The sequence below is a fragment of the Apium graveolens genome, chromosome 3 (genome assembly GCF_009905375.1).
Source record: "Apium graveolens cultivar Ventura chromosome 3, ASM990537v1, whole genome shotgun sequence".
NCBI classification, from domain to species: Eukaryota; Viridiplantae; Streptophyta; class Magnoliopsida; order Apiales; family Apiaceae; genus Apium; species Apium graveolens.
The window spans coordinates 227,436,338-227,457,271 of record NC_133649.1 but is presented as its reverse complement, the minus strand read 5'-3'; the positions used below and the strand labels follow the sequence as shown (position 1 = coordinate 227,457,271).

At 39.6% G+C, this 20,934-nt stretch overlaps 1 long non-coding RNA gene and 2 other non-coding genes across 3 annotated transcripts; 1 reads left to right on the top strand and 2 right to left on the bottom strand.

The window, feature by feature from the left end:
- Window positions 1–331: 331 nt before the first annotated feature.
- Window positions 332–1,180, bottom strand: LOC141710990 (uncharacterized). Its single transcript, XR_012571177.1, has 2 exons — window positions 646–1,180; window positions 332–556 (listed from the first exon to the last, which is right to left on the bottom strand). It is a non-coding gene; the product is annotated as an uncharacterized LOC141710990 (long non-coding RNA).
- A 13,922-nt stretch (window positions 1,181–15,102) lies between these two features.
- On the top strand, window positions 15,103–15,209 carry LOC141715708 (small nucleolar RNA R71). Its single transcript, XR_012572460.1, has one exon. It is a non-coding gene; the product is annotated as a small nucleolar RNA R71 (small nucleolar RNA).
- A 2,239-nt stretch (window positions 15,210–17,448) lies between these two features.
- LOC141715979 (small nucleolar RNA R71) lies at window positions 17,449–17,555 on the bottom strand. Its single transcript, XR_012572716.1, has one exon. It is a non-coding gene; the product is annotated as a small nucleolar RNA R71 (small nucleolar RNA).
- Between the last annotated feature and the right edge of the window lie 3,379 nt (window positions 17,556–20,934).

Below are 20,934 nucleotides of genomic sequence, written 5' to 3'. Positions count from 1 at the left end.
CCCTCCGTCCCTAAAAATTTTTATTACTTATGTTGTATACATTTGTCAATGCACACTTTTGATTATTAATATATATAATTTCGTATTACTATTAAATATAAAAAAAATTCATTATATTAAAGTACTCGTAAATATGAATCCAACAAAATTACTCATGACTATATTTGATCTAATAAATTAAACATAAATTAGTAATCAATCACATAATATGAATAATGTAAAAAAGTCAAAACGTAATAAAGAACGGAGGGAGTATTAAACACTTATTGACAAGTGGTAATCTTGTACTTAAAGTCAGTTCTGGGGTTTTAAACAGAACTCGTAAACAAAGTGAAGCAACATTACCAAGAACTATATATATAAATAGAAATGAAGAGAAACATATGTAAAATGCTATATAATTTGAGAATAAGTACTCTCGCTTTCTTGAGATTGTAATTTTTATTGCTTAACATGTGGTGCCTTTGGTAGTACTAGAAATTAAAAATTAGAAATGTTCAATTATCTTCACAAGCAGATTTGAAGCAGTTCTCCGTGCAGTTCAGTTTCTCCATATCTGTCAGTTAAAAAGTATTAAAAAGTATTAAAAAAACAATTAGTATATATTATCATGAATTTGAATATAATGTGGCAATTGAGGTTAACCTCTTTGGATACTGAAACAGTATCGAATTGCACATTGGAAATTGCAGGACCTGAATCCAGCTGATGAAGGCATAGTTACTGAAACAGGGGAGGTTGGTGGCCTTGCCGGTTGTTTTCGCCGCATCGGTGGTTTAGGTGGTTTAGGATTGCAAGAAATTAAACAGCGGGTAAGACACTTTACGGTTAAATTAGCAAGACAAGGAGTTACACATTTTAAAAAGCATTTAATGTCGAAATCTACACCTTCTGCATGGCTTGGAGACACTAGCATAGCCATTACAACCATCAGAATCATTGTCAAACCGGTAACTCTTATCCCCTTCATTTTTGCCATATGTAACTCAATTATGTTTATTGTGTATCTAATATTGACTTGAATTAGTGCGTGTCTTATATATATGCCACGAACCCTGAGTGACGTACTTCTTATAAGTCACAAGAAGTATGATAGCGTCTCAAATATCATATTGCTTCATGGAAAAATTTAGGTAGGATTAGTATAATCGTGTGAAACCTCTTCCTCCTCTAAACAGAATGCATAAATCATGGTTACATGAAATTCTTATGTACTATATCATTAACTTATACAGAATCTTTCTTAACAACAAACTCTTACATTTTCTGCACTTTCATCAGGATGGTTTTCTAAACTTTCTTGACAACTCTATGGATTTTTGTTTTGAAGCTTTTGGCATGTCATAAATTGTGATGTTTTTTGTTATAGAAACACCAGAAAGAAGCATATTTGAACAACACACAAGCCCATTTTTAGTAGTGAATTATACATGTTAAGTTGGGGCCTTACAACGAACGAGACATGACAAAAGAAAATTGTAGAATTTCAATCGGCTTCTTTAAATTTGATTAGTCATTAGTCATCTTCTCATTGAATATGTTTATGGTTTTACTAATTTTACGTTGTTCAGTAGAGCTCTTAATTTTACGTTGCTCGGTTCTATTAGTCGGTTTTGTTTTAATTTTATGTTCTAATAAAACTGTTACTTTGTTATTAGCAAAAAAAAACTAATATTTTGTTGATGAAAAAGTTTGCCACTTGGGATAATTAACAATGTTATATTATTTGATTTAGATTAAAATATTCCGAGTAGTCGATCTTATGGATTCTGATCGCAGTTGGTTACCCTTGTGTCTTGTGCAGCTTGATAGCATATATAGATTTCACATATCGAAACTGGCATAGAAGAAATGCAATTCTTTTGCTCTAAGGAATTAATAAAGCTGTGGCATAGAAGAAATGCAATTCTTTTGCTCTAAGGAATTAATAAAAGCTGAAACTGCAGCGTTCATGAACACTTGAGCAGTACAAAAGCATCTGAACATCTTGCTTAGAAATTTTCTCTGTTTTTCTGAATGGTACATAATTGGTGCTGTAACACCCCCTTCTTAAAATAGAATGGAGATATTACTTAAAATTCAAAAACCTGCAAACAGAGAACTAATATATTTCTAACAATAATTTAACAGTCTAAAATGATATTAAATCTCCAAAATGTCTAAACCAATAATATAAATGCTGAAATCTCTAATAAGAAATTAATTCTAAATAATGATAGAAGTCTGAAATCCTAAAAACGAAATAAAGGGTAGCTCTCCATTACACTGTCCCAGATCCCCTAAGTACCTGCCAGAAAAAGAATACGGCATGAGTCAAACGCCCAGTACGGATTTGGAATACAATTTATAAAACAAGAGATCAGAAATAAATAATCAACAATTTATAATTAAACAACAATTTTAAAAATAAGTAAGGCTGAAACAAGGGGCTAGGATATTTCATATCGAGATCAGAACAGATACAAATACACACATCATAGGGTACCTAATGCGTGTAACATAATGGATAACGTGTACAGCATATCCAACGTCACCATAAATCAAATCACAAATCAAACTCTGGGTGCACCCACGTATCCTGAACAAATATCAAATGCGCAAAAGCTCCTCCCAAGAGCTAACAGAAGGATACGCCGTGACCAATCACACTATCACGGAAGTGTCATGTCACTGGTGCCGCAATGACATGGTTGTAGTACCCCTACAGCTGGTTAACTCGATATACCCTAAATCACACTAAGGGTTCAAAATAAAAATATCCTCGCAAAATTTAAAATCACCTGAGATAAATAATTCAGATTTTCAAAATAGAGGGCGACATAAATAATTTTGAAAATCACGTAAACATATATTTATAATTTTCCAAACCCATTTCTAAAACAATTTTCAGAAATCAAAATATTCAAACAATTTTAACGGAGTGAATAAGATATGAAATTCAACAAAGTAGAGATATTAAATTTCTAAGAAGAGGAACGCTGAATAAAAAGGGGACAGAATCCGTACCTCGAATATAGCAACTAAAATATCAACAATATCCGCAAACGTCGCTAAGACCCCGACCCGCGATCTAATTACACAAATTATAATTTACATATTAATATGCATCGATTTATTATATTTATAATTTGTATTAATATACTAATGCATATACTAATGCAAATATCTCAATTTTTGATTTAACAGCTTAACATTATCATGATTAACACTCTTAATAAATTTAGTCGTGACCAGACCTTTACCAAACTTAATCCTGCCACATTTATATTACTATACTAGTTGTACTTTTATTGCCAAACTAGTTAACTAATTTCTACCAAGACAACAAGTCAACAATGACAAAAAAAATCAATCTAAAATACATAAAACACATGACTACTACTAATATTTATATCAAATAATTAAGTAACATGGTATTGATATCAATATAAAATATTATTAAATCATGGTACAAAACTCGTATAGTATCTCAAATCAGTAGCATCCATATAGCCATTTACTCATTTAAAACTAATATATCTCTGGTTACATAAAAAATATGTTTAAAATAGAAAATAATAAATAAAGAAAATAGATGAAATTATATATAACCCCAATAGTCACAATTACCCATATTAAATTCCAACATGATGACCAGGATCAACACAGGGCTACAATAGTATGCAATTAAAATAATTACTCACGGACTCTATGATACCACATGTATGTGAGTATAACCAAACTAGAACACAATGAAATTAATATAATCATCATAAAATAACCCATGTACATATGCATCGTGATGATATGTGCTAGAAAGAATAACAAAGTAAGCGATATGTGATATTAAATTAAACTACACCCGGAATAAAAAAATACCTTTTGACTTTAGTGAATGGATGACCCAAGCTCTTTCTCTCTCCTATTAGTCTCCTCGCTCCGTGTTCTCTCTTCCCTGCTCTGCTCAACTATCAACTACTGTGCGGCTCAATTTATAACTTCTAATATTAGGGTTAATTTATTATATAGACACAAGTCACCTATTTCTTTTCTGATTAGTAATTTAATCAAATATCTAATTCTCTCTTAAACCAAATTATTATTATTATTATTGTTGTTATTATTATTATTATTATTATTATTATAATTACTATTATTATTATCATAACTAATATTACATATATACCCCCTTAAAATGGATTCCGTCCCCGGAATTAAACGAAACTAAATAGTCATACCTGAATCGAATATATACGGATATTTCTCACGAATAGATTCTTCTAATTCCCAAGTAGCCTCTCTCTCAGAATAATTTTTCCACACAAAACTTTCACAAACGGGATGGTGTTCTTCCTCAAAACTCGCTCTTCTCGAGCTAAGATAGCCTCGGCTTCTTCCTCACACGAAAGATCCTCTCTAATCTTATGCAATGGATACTGAACTACGTGTAATGGATGATATTTGTATCCCCTCAAAACAGACACATGAAACACATTATGCACATGAGATAGTTGTGGCGGCAACGCAACTCTATATGATACTTCCCCAACTTTTTCCATAACATCAAAAGGTCCAACATATCTCAGACTAAGCTTTCCCTTCATACCAAAACGCTTCACACCCTTACAAGGTGACACCTTTAAGAACACATGATCACCTGGGGCAAATCCACCAAACTTCCGATGTTGATCCGCATAACTCTTTTGACGAGATCGAGCTTCCTTCAAACTTTCTTTAACTTTCTCTACCTTCTCATTAGTGATTCTAACTAACTCTGGCCCTTCAATAACTCTTTCACCAACCTCATCCCAACAAGATGGTGCCCTACACCTCCTATCATACAAAGCTTCAAATGGTGGCATACCAATACTCGCGTGCCAACTGTTATTATACGCAAACTCAACAAGATACAAATACTTATCCCAGTGACCTGTCCACTCCAAAGCACATGCCCTCAACATATCCTCTAACGTCTGGATCGTCCTTTCTGACTGTCCATCGGTCTGCGGATGAAAAGCTGTACTAAAATTAAGCCTTGTACCCCAAGCTTGTTGGAAACCCTTCCAAAACCGCGATGTAAATCTCGTATCCCTATCAGAAACTATCGACACAGGCACACCATGAAGTCTAACAATATCTCGCTGAAAAATCTCTGCCAACTCGTGAATAGGAGTAGTCTCTCTAATAGGCAAGAAGTGAGCGGACTTAGTGAGTCTATCAACCACCACCCATATGACATCGTTCTTCTTGAAAGTCCTCGGCAAATAAGTCAAAAAATCCATAGTAATATTTTCCCACTTCCAAACTGGAATATCTAGCTGCTGTAACAATCCACTAGGCCTCTGATGGTCTATCTTCACTTGTTGACATGTAAGACATTTTCCCACAAATTCTGTTATATCTCCCTTCATTCCACTCCACCAGAAGTGCTTCTTCAAATCTCCATATATCTTGGTGGAACCTGGATGAATAGAAAATGAAGAACTATGAGCCTCCTTCAAAATTTCCTCACGAATCGTCGGGTCTGCGGGCACGCACAATTTACTACCCAACCATATCACACCCTCATCATCGACATGAAATTGTGTTTGCTTTCCACCTGCCACATCGGATCTAATAGCTTCCAAACCTGTATCACTCTTCTGAGCTTCCTTAACCCTTGAAACAAGATTCGGTTCAACTTTTAAATTTGCAATGCTACCACTTGATCCTCTAACATACAACTCAACACCCAAGCGCTCCAAATCTGAAATAAGGTGCGGCTGAGTAATGAGAGATGCAACACTCCCCAAGTTCTTCCTACTAAGAGCATCCGCCACTACATTCGCCTTCCCTGGATGGTACTGAATATTTGCATCATAATCCTTAAGAAGTTCAAGTCACATTCGCTGCCTCATGTTAAGCTCCTTCTGAGTAAAGATGTATTTGAGACTCTTGTGATCAGTAAAGATGTCACAAGTCTCTCCATAAAGATAGTGTCTCCAGATCTTCAAAGCAAATACGACAGCCGCTAACTCCAAGTCATTGGTAGGATAGTTTACCTCATAAGGTTTAAGTTGCCTAGAGACGTAAGAAATCACTTTCCCATGCTGCTTAAGAACACACCCCAATCCTCTCTTGGAAGCATCACTATAAACCTGAAAACCTCCACTTCCTAATGGCAACTGTTAGGGCGAAAACACGCGCTAATATTCACGCAAGTATACGCGTTCGCAAGTAATATAGAATATTTTCTAGTTCGTTCCCTCAGAGACTCAGACTAAATTATTGTCTAATTAAACTCACTCACCAATGTATGATTACTTCTCAATGTTAAGATAATAACACTTAAAATTGTTGATTAAATATTAACTATAATTAACTACTTAATTAACCACTTAACTAACACTTCAATTTATCAATAATAAAATACTCATGAGATCACAACTTCATTATTACTTCCTTCTATAACCAGTGTTATTACCTTTAGCATGTGACAGTGATGATATTAATCGAATAACACGAAACTGATAAAAGCCAATTTTCATTGTACTAATACCATTCTACCAAGCATCCACAATTAAGATAGAAGTTGAATAGTCATCAATTATGTTGAGTTCCTATATGTCTACAGAAATTGACAACACAACGATTTAAGCTCAAGTTATTCCTTTTGATTACATAGGGCAAATAAAATTGTTAGAGTTACCCACTAATCATGCTCAACGTACATGAACCTATGCTAGCATGGCAAGTTCTAAATCTCAAGATCCACCGTCGCTTCACAAGAGATTAACACCGTATCTTATATGTTCGCGACGCACATAAGACGAATATGCACAACCAATACTAGATATCATGCAATCATCACACACTAAAGTATTAAACAATTAACTAAAGAATTCCATAATAAATCCGTTGCAACCCCATGATCACGATTAGCCCATAATAGAACTTATCGCCATCATGGGTTCATATGGAATCATGATAAACAAACACAAGAAAATAATAACTAAACTAATTATATTAAAACAGAGTACGTCACAAGAGTAAATAAGTCAAAGCAAGAAAACTAGCATCCAACGTTACAACGAAACAAGAATCACAAGAAAATATGCTTCCTCTTCATTGCGGTGTGCTAAATCGGTCTTCTTCCTTATCTCCTTCGCTTCTTGCGTAAAACACAATCTAAAACATAATCCCCTTAATACTCTCTGTGAAAACGTCTCAAATCTACCTATATAATAGTCCCATAAAACGCAGATTACATAGAAGTTGGAAGCCAAACAAAAGTAGAAGTCTAAAATAATTTATCTTTTTCCCCGACCCTGCGCGGCCGCTTAGCCTAGCTGCGCGGGCGCGCAGGTTGCTGCGCGGCCGCTCAGCATTGCTGCGCGGGCGCGCAGGCCTCTACTGGAAAAAATCCAGGTTTGCTCCGTTTCTTCGCCGTAATCTGCCCATTCCTTTCCTCTCGCAATGGTGAACACATGCCAAGGCTTATTCTTGATGATTCCTCCCCCGAAATGCAACTAATACCCTGAAATGCATAAACACTAGAAAAACGCATCAAATACACAAAATACTTGATTTCAAGACACTAATTTAAGCCATTTTAAGACGTTCTAAGTGGTATAAAATGCCACTTATCACACCCCCAAACTTAAATCGATGCTTGTCCTCAAGCGTCACAGACTCAAAAATAAATAAAAATATGCATGAATGCAATCTATATGAAAATGCAACGATCTCCCTTACTACAATTAACCAACCAAATTGTCACATCTCAACGAATGCAGTTAGACAACTAAAGATCAATAAACTCATGCAAACGGACATACAGCCAGAAACGTGGTGTGTGCAAATGCTTAACAGATATGCTTCGGAACTAGACCAATTACTATGACTAGACTATCCTCAAGGCAATCCTACGATTATACAAAGAATAAAAATTCTAGGTACAAAGTGATATACAACACTGCAAGAACTCTGGAGCTTACTACGGAATCGTGCTTTTTATTTACAACTCAAATGCTTATTTGACCGTGCAATGAGTGAGGTCCACAAAAGACTTATACAATGGTATCCATGTAACGAGCGTTAGGTTAGCGGATCCCAGACTCTAAAAGCCTTAGGTCACTAGGCACAAAGTCCCGTAAGAACTTAATAACTCGAATACCAAAGAGCCCACTCTTGATCAATTATGTAAATTTTTTTTTTTTTTAACTTCTGAGCAAGTGCGTTTCGCTCCATCTTGCTCAACCCTAGACTACTCGCAACATATGCGAGCCGGCTACTAGCCATTTGACGCCTAGCCACAACTAGCAACAACTTCCATATTTTTTTCTCCAAAATTTTTTTCTTTTTTCATGTCTTTATCACTAAGAACCTATAATCGAATTCTAAGCATAATAAGTAGATTGACCATGAAAACAACCAAATCATAACAACAATCTAGCCCTTACGCATTCTTTAAGACTTAGTGGACTTACAATTGTTTCTAGCATGCATATCAACCTACACAACTTAATATCACTTTAATGTTATCACTACACTCGCATCAATATCACAATTCAGTCGATAACTCATTGCAAAAGGGATCATGGTAAATGCATGAGCTACATGACATTCATAAAAAAAACTAAATGGCATAAATTATGCAACTATATGAACTAAACTATCATGAATATGCAACTAAATGACACACACACAATATTCCTTAACTACCACCCCCAAACTAAAAATCTTCACTGTCCTTAGTGAAAGTAGTAGAAAGGAACACAGGGTATACCTACTCGGAGTCATCATCATCATCACCCTCAGTGGGTGGAGTATCAGGCGGTGGGTATGCAGAGTCCTCACCAAAAACTGGCCACTGGATATCAGCTCCAAGGCCTCGAAAAGCAGTCCCTAACGCAAGGGTGAGCTCCTGAGCAAACCTGCTCTGCGTCTCATACATGGCATCCATCCGCCGTGAAAGCCTCCTATACTGGGCATCACCCATCCCAGCACCCTCCTGAGCTCTCGAAGAACCAGCCTCATCACACCCTGGCCTAGCCATAGCAGCACCTCGTGCTGGACGCCCTCCTGGAAGATGATAACCCAGCCCATGCTCCTCAGGCTCACCACCGGTCCACTCCTGCATCCCATTCAGAGTGCCAGAATCTATCGAAGCTGCTGGCAACTGCAACTGCTCATGAGCCGGCCAGTTCACTCCCACTGCTCGGCATAGCTTCGTAACCGTGGATGCATAAGGGATGTTCATATGCTTTGCTCCCCTCAAAAACTTCTGAATTCCTTGGTAGATAAACTCACCAAGGTCCACATAGTACTCATCATGCAGAATTCCCCACAACAACTGTGCTCTCTCAACTGTGACCTCGTGTGCATGTGAAGAAGGCAAAATATTAGCACATATAAATGCATTCCATGCACGGGCATACCTGTTCATGGCGATCGCCGGAAAGTGACGATACTCATTATTGGCTGGACTGCGGTTCCAAACTGTGCCCGGTCGACAGAGAGTCGCACAAATCAAATCAGAGTCAAAATCCTCAGCAGTCTTTTCATTCCAGTTCTCCTCCTCGGGCTTCCTCTCTCGCTGTCCAATCACACGGCGAATCGCCGCAGGATGATAATCAACCGTCAGCCCACGGACTACAGAAAACCCATTCTTTTCAGCCTTCGCGTTCGCGAAGAACTCGCGAACAACGCTCATCGGTACTACTTCGGGTGACTCACAAAAAGCTATCCACCCCTTCTCTGCAATCATGGGCAACAACTCACCATCCCTCCCTGATAGTAAAAACCCCCTCTCCTTCAGAATCGGCTTCCCCAACAGCCTAGTGTACTCCTCCTCCGCAGCTCTGTCAGTTAACCGAGGCCTTGCAGCAGTACCCCTCGATGAATCAGCAGTAGGAACTATGCTGCTGCTGTTAATAGTGCGTGCTCTCTTGGGTGCCATTGATTCGTGAATAAAAGTGTGTAAGAACTGATTTTTGATGTTTGTGAGAGGGTTTAAGTGTAGGAAGTTTTATGGGAGATATGTAGGATAGGTGTATGTATATATAGGGTGTGGATTAGATTAGGGTTTGGGAATTAAGGGATAAAATGATGGGGTAGTGGGAACAATTCGTGGGTTTATGGGCTAAAACTGTTTTTGTGTTTTTGTTTGTTTTTTTTTTTCTGAACTGTAAAAAATTTTCTGGAACTCGACCCCTGCGCAGCCGCTCAGCATAGCTGCGCGGGCGCGTAGAGGGTCTCTGGAATTTTTTTTTTCAGCCCCTGTTTTCTGATTTTTTTGTGTTTTAGGATAGGTTATTAACTTCTAAGGGTTCCTGTAACAACAATTCATGGGTTGCCTCCCACGCAGCGCTTCTTTTTCGTCATTAGCTTGACGTTCCGTACCTTTCTCAAGTAGTCAACAAAATGGCACTAACCACCTCTCGGTTTGCCATGTCCCCATAGTAGTGCTTCAACCGCTGACCGTTAACCTTGAATGCTTGTTCTGAATCATTCTCAAAAAATTTCACCGCTCCATGTGGAAACACAATTTTGATAATAAAAGGTCCAGACCACCTTGATTTCAACTTCCCAGGAAAAAGTCGGAGCCGAGAGTTGAATAAAAGAACTTGTTGCCCTGGCACAAATAACTTAGGATGTAGCTTCCTATCGTGCCACCTCTTCACCTTTTCCTTATACATTTTGTTATTCTCGTACGCTTGAAGTCGAAATTCATCAAGTTCATTAAGCTGAAGTATTCTTTTCTTACCAGCTGCATCTAAATCTAGGTTCAATTTCTTCAATGCCCAGTAGGCCTTATGCTCAAGCTCCGCCGGTAGATGACATCCCTTACCGTACACCAACTGAAACGGTGACATCCCAAGTGGAGTTTTGTATGCTGTATTGTAAGTCCAAACAGCTTCATCGAGCTTTAAAGACCAATCCTTCCTTGACGGACAAACAACCTTCTCTAGAATACGCTTTATCTCTCTGTTAGACACTTCCGCTTGACCATTTGTTTGCGGATGATAGGCAGTAGCTACTCGATGATTCACATTATAACGCTGCATCATAGAAGTGAACTTACGGTTGCAAAAATGCGATCCTTCATCACTTATGATTACCCGAGGTGTTCCAAACCTTGTGAAAATTTGCTTATGAAGAAAATTTAGCACTGCCTTTGCATCATTTGTCGGTAAAGCTTTAACTTCGACCCATTTTGAGACATAATCGACTGCCAGCAAGATGTACTGATTATTGCAAGACGCGATAAAAGGCCCCATGAAATCGATTCCCCACACATCAAAGACCTCGACTTCAAGCATCACATTTAATGGCATCTCATCCTTCCTTGACAAATTTCCCACTCTTTGGCAACGATCACACCTTAAAACAAACTGATGAGCATCCTTGAACAAAGTAGGCCAGAAAAAACCTGCTTGCAGAATACGAGCTGCCGTCTTCTCACCTCCATAGTGTCCCCCATAAACCGTGGAATGGCAGTCTCGTAATATCCCCTCCGTCTCACAGAACGGGATACATCTCCTGATGATCTGGTCAGCTCCCTGTCTAAACAAATATGGTTCATCCCACATATACCACTTCACCTCATGCAGAAACTTCTTCTTTTAGGCGGATGTTAAATTAGGAGGCATTATGTTGCTGACGAGATAGTTTATAATATCTGCAAACCATGGTTCTTCCTCCTGAATTGCAAACAACTGCTCATCCGGAAAAGATTCATTGATTAACGTCCTATCTTGTGAAGTAGAATCGGGATTCTCCAACCTAGAGAGATGGTCAGCTACTTGATTCTCAGTACCTTTTCTATCTTTGATCTCTAACTCAAATTCCTGAAGTAAAAGCACCCAACGAATGAGTCTCGGCTTCGAATCCTTCTTAGAAATCAGATAGCGAATAGCTGCATGATCAGTGAATACTGTTACTTTGGTACCAAGCAGATAAGATCGAAATTTCTCAAAGCCAAAGACTATAGCCAAAAGCTCCTTCTCAGTAGTAGTGTAGTTCAATTGGGCACCATTTAAAGTCTTACTCGCATAGTAGACCACATGGAAGAGATTTTTCTTGCGCTGTCCCAAAACTGCACCTACCGCATAATCACTCGCATCACACATCATCTCAAACGGTTCTGTCCAATCTGGTGCTGTAATAACTGGTGCAGTGATCAAACTCTTCTTGAGAGTCTCGAATGCTGCCAAACATTCATCATCAAATTTGAACGACACATCTTTCTCAAGCAAATTGCACAACGGCTTATATATCTTTGAAAAGTCCTTGATGAATCGCCGATAAAAATCCGCATGACCAAGAAAACTACGGATTCCTTTCACAGAATTATGTGGGGGAAGATTTTCAATGACTCCCACCTTGGCCTTGTCCACCTCCAGACCCTTGCTAGAGACCTTATGCCCAAGGATAATGCCTTCACGCACCATAAAATGACATTTCTGCCAATTAAGCACCAAATTAGTTTCCACGCATCTTTTGAGTACGGCGCGCAGATTATTCAAACATTCATCATATGAGTGTCCAAAGACGGAGAAGTCATCCATGAACACTTCGACGTTATTTCCAATCATGTCAGAGAATATAGCCATCATACATCTCTGAAAAGTGGCCGGGGCGCCACATAACCCAAACAAAACTCTGCGAAAAGCAAATGTGCCAAATGGATAAGTGAAGGTAGTCTTTTCCTGATCCTCTGGTGCAATACAAATCTGATTATACCCGGAATAACCATCCAGAAGACAAAAATAATCATGACCCGCCAATCTGTCAAGCATTTGATCAATAAATGGAAGGGGGAAGTGATCCTTCCTTGTGGCTTTGTTCAATTTTCTATAATCCATGCATACTCTCCATCCTGTAACTGTTCGAGTAGGGATGAGCTCATTCTTTTCATTTGCGACCACAGTGATACCTCCCTTCTTAGGTACACATTGTACGAGGCTCACCCACGAGCTGTCAGAAATAGGATAAATGATGCCTGCATCTAGCCATTTCAGAATTTCTTTCTTCACCACCTCCTTCATGATGGGATTTAGTCTTCGCTGCTGTTCCACAGTTGGCTTACTACCTTCCTCTAGCAGAATTTTATGCATACAATATGAAGGACTTATCCCCTTGATGTCTGCTATGGTCCATCCTATAGCCGATTTGAATTCTCTCAAAATCCTTAAGAGCTTTTCTTCCTCACTACCTGAAAGGTCAGATGAAATAATAACAGGTAACATAGATGAATCACCTAAAAAAGCATACCTCAAGTGTTCAGGTAATGGTTTGAGCTCCAAGGTAGGTGCTTCCTCTATTGATGGTTTGAGCTTCCCTTCAGCATTCTTAAGGTCAGAAGTACCAAGAGATTCAAATGGTATGTCCAGCTTTCGCTTCCATGGAGAAGCGTTCAGATATTGTAATTGCTCGTTGCTATCTTCATCATCGCTGTCAAAATCCCCCACTAAGGCCTTTTCCAATGCATCAGACATTAGCATGTGATCGAGTTCCGAAGTAACCGCAGTATCAATCACATCTACTTTTAAGCACTCCTCATCTTCTGTAGGGAATTTCATTGCCTTGAATACATTGAAGGTCACATCCTGATCTTGGACCCGCATAGTAAGTTCACCTTTTTGCACATCTATCAAGGTACGGCCAGTAGCCAAGAAAGGCCTTCCCAAGATTATGGGAATCTTCTTATCTTCCTCAAAATCCAGAATAACAAAATCTGCTGGAAAGAAGAGCTTATCCACCTTGACGAGCACATCCTCAACTATGCCCCTTGGGTAAGTAATGGAACGGTCAGCCAATTGTAGCGACATGTATGTGGGTTTTGGATCAGGTAGATCCGGCTTTTTAAAGATCGACAACGGCATCAGATTAATGCTTGCTCCCAAATCACAAAGGCACTTGTCAAAAGTTAGATTGCCAATGGTGCAAGGAATGGTGAAGCTTCCTAGATCTTTCAGTTTTGGTGGTAACTTTTGCTGCAGAACAGCGCTGCATTCTTCCGTGAGAGCATCGGTTTCAAGGTCATCCAGTTTCACCTTCCTTGAAAGAATAGTCTTCATAAACTTCGCATAACTAGGCATTTGTTCCAGAGCCTCAGCGAAAGTTATATTGATGTGAAGTTTCTTGAACACCTCCAGAAACTTCCCGAATTGTCTATCCAGCTTTTGTTGCTGCAATCTCTTAGGAAAAGGTGGTGGAGGATAGAGCTGTTTCTCCCCTGTATTAGCCTCAGGCAGAGTGTGTTCAACAGTAGTCTTTCTTGGTTCCGCCGCTTTCTCCTTTTGCTTAGATTCTTCACCTCTAATTTCAGCTTCTACTTCTTTTGCCTTTTCAGCATCAGCTACTTTTCCAGACCTTAAGGTAATAGCCTTGACTTGCTCTTTAGCTTCCTTCCTGCCTGGTACTTCCGTGTCACTGGGAAGAGTGCCAGGTTGACGATTGAGCACTGCATTGGCTAATTGGCCGATTTGATTTTCCAAGGTCTTGATAGAAACCGCCTGACTCTTGCACAACAGCTTAAGTTCCTCAAAATCAGCACTAGTGGGTGCAGCTGTACTTCCCTGTTGAGGATATGATTGCCTTGTAGCATACTTCTGTGGTTGCTGGAATCCAGGTGGGTTAAACTGTTTACTCACTCCTTGCTGATATGGTGGCTGAATAGCATTCTGATTATTCCCCCAACTGAAATTTGGATGATTTATGTTATTAGGATGATAGGTCGCTGGCACAGGCTGCTGTTGTCGCTGATAATTATTCACATACTAAACAGATTCGTTGACAAGAGAACACTGATCCGTAGCATGAGAACCTGCATAAAGCTCACAAACCATAGCTATTTGATTAACTCCATACGTAGCCAGAGAATCAACCTTCATTGATAGCGCTTGGAGCTGGTCTGCAATAGCGGTGGCTGCATCAACTTCCAGAATACCTGCTACCTTGCCTGACGTCATCCTCTGAGTTGGGTTTTGATACTCATTTGCAGCCATCGTCTCTATAAGATTATACGCCTCAGTATAGCTTTTAGCCCATAAGGCGCCTCCAGCTGCTGCATCGAGCATGGGCCGAGATTGGGCCCTCAAACCATTATAGAAACCAGTGATCACCATTCAATCCGGCATTCCATGATGTGGACATTTTCTCAACATTTCCTTGTAGCGTTCCCAAGCCTCGCACATAGATTCTGTAGGTTGCTGCGCAAACTGAGTAAGAGCACTCCTCATAGCAGCAGTCTTTGCCATTGGATAAAACTTCACCAGAAACTTTTGCGCAAGATCTTGCCACATAGTGATGGACCCAGCTGGTTCAGAATGTAACCAGTCTTTAGCCTTATCCCTCAGTGAGAATGGGAAAAGCCTCAACTTGATAGCCTCATCTGTCACGCCATTATACTTAAAAGTGCTGCAGATCTCGACAAAATTCCTTATGTGCATGTTGGGGTCTTCAGTTGCCGCTCCTCCAAAAGAAACAGAATTCTGCACCATCTGAATAGTGCTCGGCTTGATTTTAATGGTGTTAGCTTGAATATCCGGATGAAGGATGCTTGACTGAATGTCATCAATTTTAGGCCGAGAAAAATCCATAAGAGCTGGATCAGCTTGAACAATACGATCTCCCATGTTTACTGGTTCTTTCTGCTCAGTTCCTGAATCCGAAAGGTCGGGGAAAAAGATAAATTATTTTAGACTTCTACTTCTGTTTGGCTTCCAACTTCTATGTAATCTGAGTTTTATGGGACTATTATATAGGTAGATTTGAGACATTTTCACAGAGAGTATTAAGGGGATTATGTTTTAGATTGTGTTTTACGCAAGAAGCGAAGGAGATAAGGAAGAAGACCGATTTAGCACACCGCAACGAAGAGGAAGCATATTTTCTTGTGATTCTTGTTTCGTTGTAACGTTGGATGCTAGATTTCTTGCTTTGACTTATTTACTCTTGTGACGTACTCTGTTTTAATATAATTAGTTTAGTTATTATTTTCTTGTGTTTGTTTATCATGATTTCATATGAACCCATGATGGCGATAAGTTCTATTATGGGCTAATCGTGATCATGGGGTTGCAACGGATTTATTATGGAATTCTTTAGTTAATTGTTTAATACTTTAGTGTGTGATGATTGCATGATATCTAGTATTGGTTGTGCGTATTCGTCTTATGTACGTCGTGAACATATAAGATAGGGTGTTAATCTCTTGTGAAGCGACGGTGGATCTTGAGATTTAGAACTTGCCATGCTAGCATAGGTTCATGTACGTTGAGCATGATTAGTGGGTAACTCTAACAGTTTTATTTGCCCTATGCAATCAAAAGGAATAACTTGTGCTTAAATCGTTGTGTTGTCAATTTCTGTAGACATATAGGAACTCAACATAATTGATGACTATTCAACTTCTATCTTAATTGTGGATGTTTGGTAGAATGGTATTAGTACAATGAAAGTTGGCTTTTATCAGTTTCGTGTTATTCGATTAATATCATCACTGTCACATGCTAAAGGTAATAACAATGGTTATAGAAGGAAGTAATAATGAAGTTGTGATCTCATGAGTGTTTTATTATTGATAAATTGAAGTGTTAGTTAAGTGGTTAATTAAGTAGTTAATTATAGTTAATATTTAATCAACAATTTTAAGTGTTATTATCTTAACATTGAGAAGTAATCATACATTGGTGAGTGAGTTTAATTAGACAATAATTTAGTCTGAGTCTCTGAGGGAACGAACTAGAAAATATTCTATATTACTTGCGAACGCGTATACTTGCGTGAATATTAGCGTGTGTTTTCGCCCTAACAAGTTTTTGGCGCCGCTGCCGGGGACTCGGCATATTTGTTTAGTTTATGTACTTACCATCATTGGTCATTAGGACTCAGTGATTAGGACGTAGTAGTTACTTACTCTTTTCGGTTGTGTTTCAGGTACTTTAGCAAGCGTTTATGCAAACTCGTTCTCGTGCTCGCAAGAGGACTTTAGATACAGCTGAGGAGACAGACGAAGTTTTTGATATTCCAGAGAAGTTAGATTTTGAGGATTCGGATTCAGGAACTGAGCAGAAAGAACCAGTAAACATGGGAGATCGTATTGTTCAAGCTGATCCAGCTCTTATGGATTTTTCTCGGCCTAAAATTGATGACATTCAGTCAAGCATCCTTCATCCGGCTATTCAAGCTAACACCTTTGAAATCAAGCCGGTCACTATTCAGATGGTGCAGAATTCTGTTTCTTTTGGAGGAGCGGCAACTGAAGACCCCAACATGCACATAAGGAATTTTGTCGAGATCTGCAGCACTTTTAAGTATAATGGCGTGACTGATGAGGCTATCAAGTTGAGGCTTTTCCCATTCTCACTAAGGGACAAGGCTAAAGACTGGTTACATTCTGAACCAGCTGGGTCCATCACTACGTGGCAAGATCTTGCGCAAAAGTTTCTGGTGAAGTTTTATCCAATGGCAAAGACTGCTGCTATGAGGAGTGCTCTTACTCAGTTTGCGCAGCAACCTACAGAATCTATGTGCGAGGATTGGGAACGCTACAAGGAAATGTTGAGAAAATGTCCACATCATGGAATGTCGGATTGGATGGTGATCACTGGTTTCTATAATGGTTTGGGGGCCCAATCTCGGCCCATGCTCGATGCAGCAGCTAGAGGCGCCTTATGGGCTAAAAGCTATACTGAGGCGTATAATCTTATAGAGACGATGGTTGCAAATGAGCATCAAAACCCAACTCAGACGATGACGTCAGGCAAGGTAGCAGGTATTCTGGAAGTTGATGCAGCCACCGCTATTGCAGCCCAGCTCCAAGCGCTATCAATGAAGGTTGATTCTCTGGCTACGTATGGAGTTAATCAAATAGCTATGGTTTGTGAGCTTTGTGCAGGTTCTCATGCTACGGATCAGTGTTCTCTTGTCAATGAATCTGTTCAGTATGTGAATAATTATCAGCGACAACAGCAGCCTGTGCCAGCGACCTATCATCCTAATAACAGAAATCATCCAAATTTCAGCTGGGAGAATAATCAGAATGCTATTCAGCCACCATATCAGCAAGGAGTGAGTAAACAGTTTAACCCACCTGGATTCCAGCAACCACAGCAGTATGCTACAAGGCAATCATATCCTCAACAGGGAAGTACAGCTGCACCCACTAGTGCTGATTTTGAGGAACTTAAGCTGTTGTGCAAGAGTCAGGCAGTTTCTATCAAGACCTTGGAAAATCAAATCGGCCAATTAGCCAATGCAGTGCTCAATCGTCAACCTGGCACTCTTCCCAGTGACACGGAAGTACCAGGCAGGAAGGAAGCTAAAGAGCAAGTCAAGGCTATTACCTTAAGGTCTGGAAAAGTAGCTGATGCTGAAAAGGCAAAAAAAGTAGAAGCTGAAATTAGAGGTGAAGAATCTAAGCAAAAGGAGAAAGTGGCGGAACCAAGGAAGACTACTGTTGAACACACTCTGCCTGAGGCTAATACAGGGGAGAAATAGCTCTATCCTCCACCACCTTTTCCTAAGAGATTGCAGCAACAAAAGCTGGATAGACAGTTCGGGAAGTTTCTGGAGGTGTTCAAGAAACTTCACATCAATATACCTTTCGCTGAGGCTCTGGAACAAATGCCTAGTTATGCGAAGTTTATGAAGACTATTCTTTCAAGGAAGGTGAAACTGGATGACCTTGAAACCGTTGCTCTCACGGAAGAATGCAGCGCTGTTCTGCAGCAAAAGTTACCACCAAAACTGAAAGATCCAGGAAGCTTCACCATTCCTTGCACCATTGGAAATCTAACTTTTGATAAGTGCCTTTGTGATTTGGGAGCAAGCATTAATCTGATGCCGTTGTCGATCTTTAAAAAGCCGGATCTGCCTGATCCAAAACCCACATACATGTCGCTACAATTGGCTGACCGTTCCATTACTTACCCAAGGGGCATAGTTGAGGATGTGCTCGTCAAGGTGGATAAGCTCTTCTTTCCAGCAGATTTTGTTATTCTGGATTTTGAGGAAGATAAGAAGATTCCCATAATCTTGGGAAGGCCTTTCTTGGCTACTGGCCGTACCTTGATAGATGTGCAAAAAGGTGAACTTACTATGCGGGTCCAAGATCAGGATGTGACCTTCAATGTATTCAAGGCAATGAAATTCCCTACAGAAGATGAGGAGTGCTTAAAAGTAGATGTGATTGATACTGCGGTTACTTCGGAACTTGATCACATGCTAATGTCTGATGCATTGGAAAAGGCCTTAGTGGGGGATTTTGACAGCGATGATGAAGATAGCAACGAGCAATTACAATATCTGAACGCTTCTCCATGGAAGCGAAAGCTGGACATACCATTTGAATCTCTTGGTACTTCTGACCTTAAGAATGCTGAAGGGAAGCTTAAACCATCAATAGAGGAAGCACCTACCTTGGAGCTCAAACCATTACCTGAACACTTGAGGTATGCTTTTTTAGGTGATTCATCTACGTTACCTGTTATTATTTCATCTGACCTTTCAGGTAGTGAGGAAGAAAAGCTCTTAAGGATTTTGAGAGAATTCAAATCGGCTATAGGATGGACCATAGCAGACATCAAGGGGATAAGTCCTTCATATTGTATGCATAAAATTCTGCTAGAGGAAGGTAGTAAGCCAACTGTGGAACAGCAGCGAAGACTAAATCCCATCATGAAGGAGGTGGTGAAGAAAGAAATTCTGAAATGGCTAGATGCAGGCATCATTTATCCTATTTCTGACAGCTCGTGGGTGAGCCCCGTACAATGTGTACCTAAGAAGGGAGGTATCACTGTGGTCGCAAATGAAAAGAATGAGCTCATCCCTACTCGAACAGTTACAGGATGGAGAGTATGCATGGATTATAGAAAATTGAACAAAGCCACAAGGAAGGATCACTTCCCCCTTCCATTTATTGATCAAATGCTTGACAGATTGGCGGGTCATGAGTATTTTTGTCTTCTGGATGGTTATTCCGGGTATAATCAGATTTGTATTGTACCAGAGGATCAGGAAAAGACTACCTTCACTTGTCCATTTGGCACATTTGCTTTTCGCAGAGTTTCGTTTGGGTTATGTGGCGCCCCGGCCACTTTTCAGAGATGTATGATGGCTATATTCTCTGACATGATTGGAAATAACGTCGAAGTGTTCATGGATGACTTCTCCGTCTTTGGACACTCATATGATGAATGTTTGAATAATCTGCGCGCCGTACTCAAAAGATGCGTGGAAACTAATTTGGTGCTTAATTGGGAGAAATGTCATTTTATGGTGCGTGAAGGCATTATCCTTGGGCATAAGGTCTCTAGCAAGGGTCTGGAGGTGGACAAGGCCAAGGTGGGAGTCATTGAAAATCTTCCCCCACCTAATTCTGTGAAAGGAATCCGTAGTTTTCTTGGTCATGCGGGTTTTTATCGGTGATTCATCAAGGACTTTTCAAAGATATCTAAGCCGTTGTGCAATTTGCTTGAGAAAGATGTGCCGTTCAAATTTGATGATGAATGTTTGGCAGCATTCGAGACTCTCAAGAAGAGTTTGATCACTGCACCAGTTATTACAGCACCAGATTGGACAGAACCGTTTGAGATGATGTGTGATGCGAGTGGTTATGCAGTAGGTGCAGTTTTGGGACAACGCAAGAAAAATCTCTTCCATGTGGTCTACTATGCGAGTAAGACTTTAAATGGTGCCCAATTGAACTACACCACTACTGAGAATGAGCTTTTGGCTATAGTCTTTGGCTTTGAGAAATTTTGATCTTATCTGCTTGGTACGAAAGTAACAGTATTCACTGATCATGCAGCTATTCGCTATCTGGTTTCTAAGAAGGATTCGAAGCCGAGACTCATTCGTTGGGTGCTTTTACTTCAGGAATTTGAGTTAGAGATCAAAGATAGAAAAGGTACTGAGAATCAAGTAGCTGTCCGTCTCTCTAGGTTGGAGAATCCCGATTCTACT